The sequence below is a fragment of the Somniosus microcephalus genome, chromosome 3, assembly GCF_052327205.1.
Source record: "Somniosus microcephalus isolate GS21.2 chromosome 3, FLI_Smic_1.0, whole genome shotgun sequence".
Lineage (NCBI taxonomy): Eukaryota > Metazoa > Chordata > Chondrichthyes > Squaliformes > Somniosidae > Somniosus > Somniosus microcephalus.
This window is the reverse complement of record NC_140989.1, coordinates 273,328,281-273,338,021: the sequence shown is the minus strand read 5'-3', so window position 1 is coordinate 273,338,021 and position 9,741 is coordinate 273,328,281. Positions and strand designations below refer to the sequence as shown.

The window sequence follows — 9,741 nt, the reverse complement described above, 5'->3', positions numbered from 1 at the left end:
GATCTTTTATTATTTCCATTTCTTCTCTGGCCATACTCTGTCTATGCTGACACTGAAAGAATCTTTGGTTGTTACGCTTATTTCCAGATCTCTCTTTGCTGCTCTGATCATCCTTTTAACATGTTTCTGAATGTTCTTATATTCATTGCAGTGAGTCACTTCTCCTGTCTCCCTGAAAGATTTACGCAGGCTTTTTCCTCTCTTTATATCACTTTGAATCCATTTAAGGTCATGTTTCTTTATCTGATCTTGTTGGTTTTAGGAATGGATTTATCCTGCATGCTCAGCATTCTACCTTTAAAGGTGTTCCAATTGTCTTTTCTACTGAGATGTGTTGAACAACCTCTCACAATTCATTTACTTTAGTTCTCTTATTTCATCAAATTTAGGTTGCATCTGAATTAGAATGCTCTGCACTGAGTTCCAAATGTATTGCCTCCTACCCCTCCCCCCCCCCCCCCCCCACACCCCTTGAAAATATCCAAATTTTGGTCTGGTTCTGATTTGGGGTTGTTGTTTAGACCTGGTGAGAAGATTTAGGGACTGCAGCACTGCCTGAATTTCAACTGGTGACATCTTCACATTTAGATCTAAACCAGTAGTTTCTAACTCAGTAGAAACTTCTTCAGTTCCTTCAATCCTTAAGGGGGGATCCAGATGTTTTATAGTAGTTTTGCAGATCATCATTGTTTCTGGGTAAATTTCTCATATCATCCATTTCCTGCCTATGCTGTCACCAGCTTTTCTTCTGAATCAGTCCTGTATAAGCTGCTTAACATTTGACTTCTCTCTCGCTTTTTCAGTCTGGATAATATGGCACCAGATAACATTGGTTGCCTGTGGGAGGTTGTTATCTGTGAAATTTAACTTTGAAAAGTTACCAGATTCGAGCATCAGCTCATCTTTAGTGTCATTTTGTTAATCGGGAGTTGCTGCTGACAATTTTTGGTCAACTTTGAAATCATTTCAAAATACAGTGTTCCCAGAATGGTGGGTGGCATTTGGAAAGATTATTTAGCTTTAGAACTGTATTTTTTTATCACTTGGAGAATTAGAGCCTTCATCTAACTCCTCAGCTGCATCCGTTGCCTCCCAAACAGATGTGAAATATATGTGGGAGGAATGTAAAAAAAAAAGACTACTTTTTCTAGTTTTTCTTAAAAGTGAAACTTTTTCTTTATAAGGTGTTTTCTCCCATTTCCCCATTCTTGCATCGAACCCATGGCATGCAATGTCACCAGCCAAGAGGGCATTTAGGTGTGTAACAGGCCGTTTGGAGGGGCATGAGATTAGCCCTGGATGGTTCTTTCTCTTTTTCAAATCGTCCCTTTTGTCCGCACTTGGCCAGTGCTTCGCACCATCCCGTGGCAGTATGGACAGGATTATGGACACAAGGCCACGCCCAGGATACATGCTACAGCATTTCCAGTGCACCAGATAACCTCATACAAAGACCATTTCCTAATTCACTCTGTCATTGGAGTAAGCTAAAACATCACAGTCTTCAGATTTAATACTACAGTCCCCAACGAGTTAAAGTATTAAATACCAAACAACCACACAGGTCAACAAAGGCGACTTCTGCAGTTTTCTTTGAAAAGAGAGCTGTGATGCTCCTCGGCCAGCATGCCTCGCATTTAAAACTATTTTCAACAGCCTACTAACCCATTTTTTGAATAACCTCTCACAATAGCTGATTTGTTGTTGAGAAGTCTTGAAATGTTGAGGTTCATTTTGCAAATAGAGTAGTTGTTGCGACACTGGCAGAGTAGTGGCATTGAGAATAAGCCTTTCATTTTATAAAACACAGAACAATGGAAACTTAATTAATTTTATGTAAATGGTAATATTTAAAATACGAGTGCTGGAAAAATAAACTATTGACCTATGGGTATACAGGTGCATTTACAAGAATTATTTATTTGCTAACTGCATCATATAGGAAGAAATATTAACACTCACCTACAGCCAGTGGGAAATTTGACTATTATATGGAAGCTCTGGCCTAGAAATTTGAGGGTTTAGCGCCGGCCGTTAAGGCCCGTTTTGAAGAAAAAATGCCAGCTGCCTCGCTTCCACCTGTTTCCCGCGGTGGCCGCCATTTTGGGTAGGTCAGCAGTGCTGCTGTTGCCAGCACTCACTGCAGAAATGGAAATAAGGCAGATCGTGATGGAAATGAGGCAGATCATGATGGCAATGAGTGAGCAACGCTGATTTAATACACGAGCTGCCATTTTGGATTTTGCCGCTCCACTTACCGCCCTCTTACTGACCAACTGACCAAGTGTTCAGCAGCAGGAAGGATCCCCCAGCAATTCTATTTAAAGGGGTCATCAGCAACAACTTGCAGCTGAAATGATTTTTGAGTTTTACTGGCTCTGTCTAAGTTTCTGCAACTCCTGCAGTTCTCTAAAGTTAAAGTTGCTGAGGTGACAGGGAGTGTTGCGGCAAGTGGAGAATGCCTTGATTCTCATTTAGATGCTTCTGCTCACACCACTTGCTCACCGTCATGGGAGTTGTACTGGTAGTCCCCTTGCAATCAAGTATCTTCGGGAGAGGGAGCAGAGGCAGTGAAGAAGAGGAAAAGATGCTCGCAGAGGGAGGAGGAGGAGGGCTCTCAGAAGGAGGCCTTACCCACCTAAGGTCTTCTGAGAGCACTTCTCCTACCTCCACTTAAGCAAGGAACAGTGTATTAGGAGGCTCTGCTTCACCATGGAGGTGGTCACAGAACTCTGCAACCTCCTGCAACCGGACCTGCAGCTTCAGAGCACTGTGACCACGGCTCTCCCAGTGGCCCTTAAGGTCACCATAGCCCTCAATTTCTTCGCCAGCGGATCCTTCCAGTCTGCTAATATTTCCCAGTTCGCTGTCCATCGCTGCATCCAGGAGGAGCAGGGACTTCATTGTCTTCTCTCCGACCAGAGAGAAGCAGGACAAGCATGCATGTGGCTTGGCCAGGATAGCGGGCTTCCCCATGGTGCAGGGCACCATCGACTGCACACATGTGGCTTTGTTGGCACCATATACCAATCCTGAGATGTTCTGTAACCACAAAAGCTACCACTCACTTAATGTGCAGTTCTTGTACAACCACACCCAGTGCATCAAGATGGTGAATGCCCGGTACCCTGGCAGCAGTCATGATGCCTTCATCCTGCACTAGTCTGGTGTGCCAGCAATCTTCCAGCCACATTGTCAAAGCCAAGGGTGGCTGCTTGGAGACAAGAGTTATCAGCTCATACACCTGGCTTATGACGCCCCTCCGCAACCCCACCACTCATGGCCAGCACTCATATAATGACAGCCATGCTGCCACCAGGAAACATAGAAGATAGGAGCGGGAGTAGGACATTCGTCCCCTCGAGCCTGCTCTGCCATTTAATGAGATCATGGCTGATCATCCAAATTCATCTGATCACCCTGCTTTCTCCCCATATCCCTTGATCCCTTTAGCCTTGAGAAATATATCTAACTCCTTGAATATATTTAATGAATTGGCCTCAACTGCCTTCTGTGGTAGAGAATTCCACAGGTTCACCACTCTCTGGGTGAAGAAATTCCTCAGCTCAGTCCTAAATGGCTTACCCCATATCCTTAGACTGTGACCCCTGGTCCTGGACTCCCCCGCCATCTGGAACATCCTTCCTGCATCTAGTCTGTCTAGCCCTGTTAGAATTTTATAAGTTTCAATGAGATCCCCTCTCATTCTTCTAAACTCTAGCGAATATAAGCCTAATCGATCCAATCTCTCTTCATACGTAATTCCTGCCATCCCAGGTATCAGTCTGGTGAATCTTCGCTGCACTCCCTCCATGGCAAGAACATCCTTCCTCCGATAAGGCGACCAAAACTGCACACAATACTCAAGGTGTTGTCTCACCAATGCCCTGTACAACTGCAGCAAGACATCCTTGTTCCTGTACTCGAATCCTCTCGCTATGAAGGCCAACATACCATTTGCTTTCTTAACCGCCTGCTGCACCTGCATGCTTACCTTCAGTGACTGGTGCACAAGGACACCCAGGTCTCGTTGCACTTCCCCTTTTCCCAATCTATTGCCGTTCAGATAATAATCTGCCTTCCTCTTTTTGCCACCAAAGTGGATAACCTTGCATTTATCCACATTAGGCAGATGCATGGCAGATGCAGTATAATCACCCAACCTGTCCAAATCATACTGGAGTTTCTTGGCATCCTCCTCACAGCACACACGCCCACCCAGCTTTGTGTCGTCTGCAAACTTGGAGATATTACATCTAGTTCCCTCGTCTAGATCATTAATATATATTGTGAATAGCTGGGGTCCAAGCACCGATCCCTGCGGTACCCCACTAGTCACTGCCTGCCACTCGGAAAAAGACCCGTTTATCTCAACTCTTTGCTTCCTGTCTGCCAACCAGTTCTCTATCCAAGTCAGTACCTTACCCCCAATCCCATGTGCTTTAACTTTGCACGCTAATCTCTTATGCGGGACCTTATCGAAAGCCTTCTAAAAGTCCAAATACACCACATCCACTGGTTCTCCTTTATCTATTCTACCAGTTACATCCTCAAAAAATTCCAGTAGATTAGTCAAGCATGATTTACCTTTTGTAAATCCATATTGACTTTGTCCGATCCTGTCACTGTTTACCAAGTGCTCTGCTATTACATCTTTTATAATGGACTCTAGCATTTTCCCCACTACCAATGTCAGGCTTACCGGTCTATAATTACCCGTTTTCTCTCTACCACCTTTTTAAAATAGTGGGGTTACATTAGCTACTCTCCAATCCATGGGAACTGTTCCAGAGTCTATAGAATTTTGGAAGATGACCAGCAATGCATCTACTATTTCTAGGGCCACTTCCTTAAGTACCCTGGGATGTAGATTATCAGGCCTTGGGGATTTATCGGCCTTCAATCGCATCAATTTCCCTAACACCATTTCCCTACAAATACTGATTTCATTCAGTTCCTCCCTCTCATTAGACCCTATGTTCCCCGACATCTCTGGGAGATTATTTGTGTCCTCCTTTGTGAAGACGGAACCAAAATATGTATTTAATTGGCCTACCATTTCTTTGTTCCCCATTATAAATTCCCCTGATTCTGACGGCAAGGGACCTACGCTTGACTTCACCCATCTTTTTCTCTTCACATATCTATAGAAGCTTTTACAGTCAGTTTTTATGTTCCCTGCAAGCTTACTCTCATACTCTATTTTCCCCCTCTTAATTAATTCCTTTGTCCTCCTTTGCTGAATCCTAAGCTGCTCCCAATCCTCAAGTTTGCTGCTTTTTCTGGCCAATTTATATGTCCTCCCCTTGGGTCTTATGCTATCCCTAATTTCCCTTGTTAGCCACGGTTGAGCCACCTTTCTTGTTTTATTTTTATGCCAGACAGGGATGCACAAATTCTGTAGTTCATCCATGTGATCTTTAAATGTTTGCCATTGCCTATCCACCGTCAACCCTTTAAGTAACGTTCCCCAATCCCTCCTAGCCAACTCACACCTCATACCATTGTAGCTTCCTTTATTTAAATTCAGGACCCTAGTCTCTGAGTCAACTACTTCACTCTCCATCTTTCCATCTTAATGAAGAATTCTATTATATTATGATCGCTCTTCCCCAAGGGGCCTCGCACAACAAGATTGCTAATCAATCCTTTCTCATTCCATAATACCCAGTCTAAGATGGCCTGATCTCTCATTGGTTCCTCGACATATTGGTCCAGGAAACCATCCCGTATACACTCTAGGAATTCCTCCTCCACAGTATTGTCACTAATTTGGTTAGCCCAATCTATATGTAGATTAAAGTCACCCATGATGACTGCTGTGCCCTTATTGCACACATCTCTAATTTCCCGTTTAATGCCATCCCCAACCTCAGCATTACTGTTTGAGGGTCTGTATACAACTCCCACTAACGTTTTCTGCCCCTTGGTATTTCTCAGCTCTACCCATACATATTCCACATCATCAGAGCTTATATCCTTCCTTACTATTGTGTTAATCTCCTCTTTAACCAGCAATGCTACCCCACCTCCTTTTCCTTTTTGCCTGTCCATCCTGAATATTGAATATCCCTGGATGTTGAATTCCCAGCCTTGGTCACCCTGGAGCCATGTCTCCGTAATCCCAATTATATCATATCCGTTTACATCTATTTGCGCAGCTAATTCATCCACCTTATTACGAATGCTCCTCGCATTAAGACACAAAGCCTTCAAGCTTCTTTTTTTTAACACTCTTAGTCCTTTTAGAATTATTATTTACTGTGGCCCTGTTTGATTTACACCCTTCATTTCTCTGCCTTCTACTTTTGCTTTTCTCCTTCTTGTCTTTTGCTTCTATCCTTGCTTCCCTTTCCTCTCCTAGGAACATCATCAAGCAGACCATCGGGGTGCTTCCGCTGCCTTAACGATCAGGAGGAGCCGTCCAGTACTTGCTGGAGCAGGTGTCCCATTTCGTGGTGGTCTACTGCATGCTCCACAACTTGACCATCATGAAGATGCAGCCCTTACCGCCAGGGATTGCAGACCACCTCAGGAGGAGGAGGAGGAGGAGGAGGGGAGGAGGAGGAGGCAGGCAGCACATCCCCGTTCTCGATGGGCTGTCCGTGAACACCTCATCAGACTTCAGTTCGAGTGAATGAAACCCCAGATCTCCGTTGTTCACCACTTCCCCATCATACCTTCCCTCTGTCGCGGAACATCACCGCGTCCTCCTGGGCACAAAGCTGAAATGAGAGCCACCACAAAACAAAACAAAAATCATAAATTTATCCAAATCCAATCAAAATAACATTCAACTATTCACCCGTGTGCATTCCCTTTGTGTTTGTCTTTCATGTGCTTTTGTCTATTCTAGTGCTCCTATGCAGTGGCTGCTGCATGGCTGGTGGAAGGTTGCTGACTTTCAGTGGGGGAGACTTCAGATAGCCTTGCAGGACGACCTCGACCAGCTGTGGACCTAGACTGCACCACCTCGGCATGGGCAGCAGCAGTCTGGGTTGGCTGGCTGATAGGCAGCGGCAAGGGCAATGGTGGAGTGGCAGAGGTGGGCATAGGAATGCAGTCATCCTGAGAGAGGGCAGCAGGTTCTTGCTCAGCAGACCCACCGCCACTCCCCTGGGGCGGCGCCTCAGCATTCCTAGCAATCTGTTGGACAGATTGCTAGCCTACTGTGACACCGTGAAAGCCCCTTTTGACACTCGTAAACCCAGCAATGATGGCAGCAGTCTGAGCTTGGGTGGCTTCAAGCTGAGACTGCAGGAGAGCAGTCTGCGCTTCCACGGCAGCACTGAGATGTTGGGTCACTTCCGCCTGTGCTGTAATGGAAGCTGCAAGATTGCCCATCACACCCAGCAACATCTGTGAGTCCACAAGGTCTCTCCTGGAGTTGTCCACCTTTTCCATCCTGGAAATCATGGGCTCGAAGCTCTGCACAATGCCCCGTGCAATGTTGGAGCTGGACTCTTCCATGTTCCTTGACACTGACAAAAGGCTCTCTGGCAGGCTTACCATTGCACCAAGCAATTCCGTGTGCATGCCTATCGTCCTTCTTCTGAAGGCTACCCCATCGATGTCATCATCTGAGTCCTATGGAGCAGAACTCGTGCGCGAACTCGCCCTCCAGGGAGCTGGCACATGAGCTACTCTTTCCCCCTGGCCTGACTGCAGCCTATTCATGCCTGGTGACACACCACGTTCAGATCCTGCCTCTATACCCTCTAAAGTCCATGCAGTGCCATTTTCTAAGCTGGTGTCTGCGAGTGTCAAATGCAGTACCGGTGCCTCTTCTTCTTTGCCTCCTCCATCAGTTTGCTGATGATTGAGGGATAGGCTGGGCTGCTGGCAGTTCTTGGGTATCTGAAAGCAGAAAGGCACAAGGGTTGGATTGTGGTGAGGGGGGCGGGGGAAAGCACGAAATCCATGCATACACCATCAGCAGCTTGTAAGTGAGAAGAGATTGTGGGACAAAGGGAGGTGGGATGTAAGAAGAAGGATTAAGTATGACCATACAGTCATCGTCAGCAATAGTTTCAACTTCTCCACTGGCCACAGACTCTGACACTGCCCCTCCAATGATTTCAAGGATGGATTCCTCCAGGTCCATCAGGTTCTCGGTTGTGGCTTGGCCGCCACTCGTCTGTTGTTGCTCCCTCCTGTTATATGCCACCTTGGCCTGCAAGAGAAAGGGAAGTGTTTCAGTGAGTGTGGAGCAATGTGGTTGGGTGATGTTCCTGCTGACAGTGTGTGCAAGGTGTGAGTGTTGCAGCAGTGATAAGTGTGTGAGGGTGAAGTGAAGCTATGATAGTGAGGGATGAGTGGTGATAGCTAGAGATTGTTGGTAGATGAGTGATGGGTGTGTGGTGTACTGAGCAGTGTGTGAGGCTTGTGGTGCAGATGGTGGAATATGGCATTTGCTGAAGCTTCACTCACCTTGACCAGCCATGTGAGATCATTAAACCTTTTGCTGCACTGGATCCAGGTCCTGGTGGCTGTGACGGATTCAGCAATCTCTTCCCATAGCCTTCTGAAAATGACCTTGGATGGCTTCCTGCTCCCTGTGGGTAAAGGACAGCCCTCCTTCATTGGACCCCCAAGACCAAAGCCTCCAGTGCAGCATCTCCAAATCTTCTAGGTTGTGCCATGACTTTCTCCAGAGTGAGAATGAGGTGCTTTGTGTGTCAGCCAGTGGCTCAGTGGGTAGCACTGTTGCCTCTGAGTCAGAAGGTCGTGGGTTCAAGTCCCACTTGAGACTTGAGCACAAAAATCTAAGCTGACACAGTACTGAGGGAATGCTGCACTGTTGGAGGTGCCGTCTTTCGGATGAGACGTTAAACATCTGCTCTCTCTCTCTCAGGTGGACGTAAAAGATTCCATGGCACTATTTTGAAAAAGAGCAGCGGAGTTATCCCCGGTGTCCTAGCCAGTATTTATCCCTCAATCAACATAACAAAAACATTATCTGGTCATATTGGTTAGCACTGTGGCATAGTGGTTAGCGCTGTTGCCTCACAGCGCCAGAGACCCGGGTTCGAATCCGGCCTCGGGCGACTGTCTGTGTGGAGTTTGCACATTCTCCCCGTGTTTGCGTGGGTTTTCTCCGGGTGCTCCGGTTTCCTCCCACAGTCCAAAGATGTGCGGGTTAGGTCAATTGGCTATGATAAATTGACCCTTAGTGTTAGGGGGATTAAATACGTGGGGTTACAGGGATAAGGTGGGCTATGTGTTGGTGTAGGGGTTACGGGGATCGGGTGGGATATGTGTCGGTGCAGGCTCGATGGGCCGAAATGGCCTCTATCTGCACTGTGGGGTTTCTGTGATTTCTGTGATTCTGTGATATTGTGGGAGCTTGCTGTGCGCAAATTGGCTGCTGCATTTCCTACATTACAACAGTTACTTCACTTCAAAAGTACTTCATTGGCTGTAAAGCGCTTTGGGATGTCCAGTGGTCATGAAAGGTGCTATATAAATGCAAGTCTTTCTTTCTTGCTTTGCTTCTGCAACAAAGCACCTCCCCTTTTAAGTAGTGGAGACAGCCTTGGCCAAACTTTATTGTCCATTAGACTGCACCTGATATTGCCCCCCACCTCCGTTGATTCAGTAGCGTGTTTAGCGGTGAGATCAGCACTCCAATCACGAATTTTGCGTGCTGCCTGCTCCACTTAGACGAGGCGCAGGCAAATCGCACTGGCTGGTGCCACCGCCCATTTTCAGGCCTTATCCAATTTCTAGGCAGTTGAGTTC

General features: G+C 46.4%; 1 pseudogene; it reads right to left on the bottom strand.

Moving 5' to 3' along the window:
• Positions 1-6,861: 6,861 nt before the first annotated feature.
• Positions 6,862-8,642, bottom strand: LOC147121955 (uncharacterized; annotated as a pseudogene).
• Positions 8,643-9,741: the final 1,099 nt, after the last annotated feature.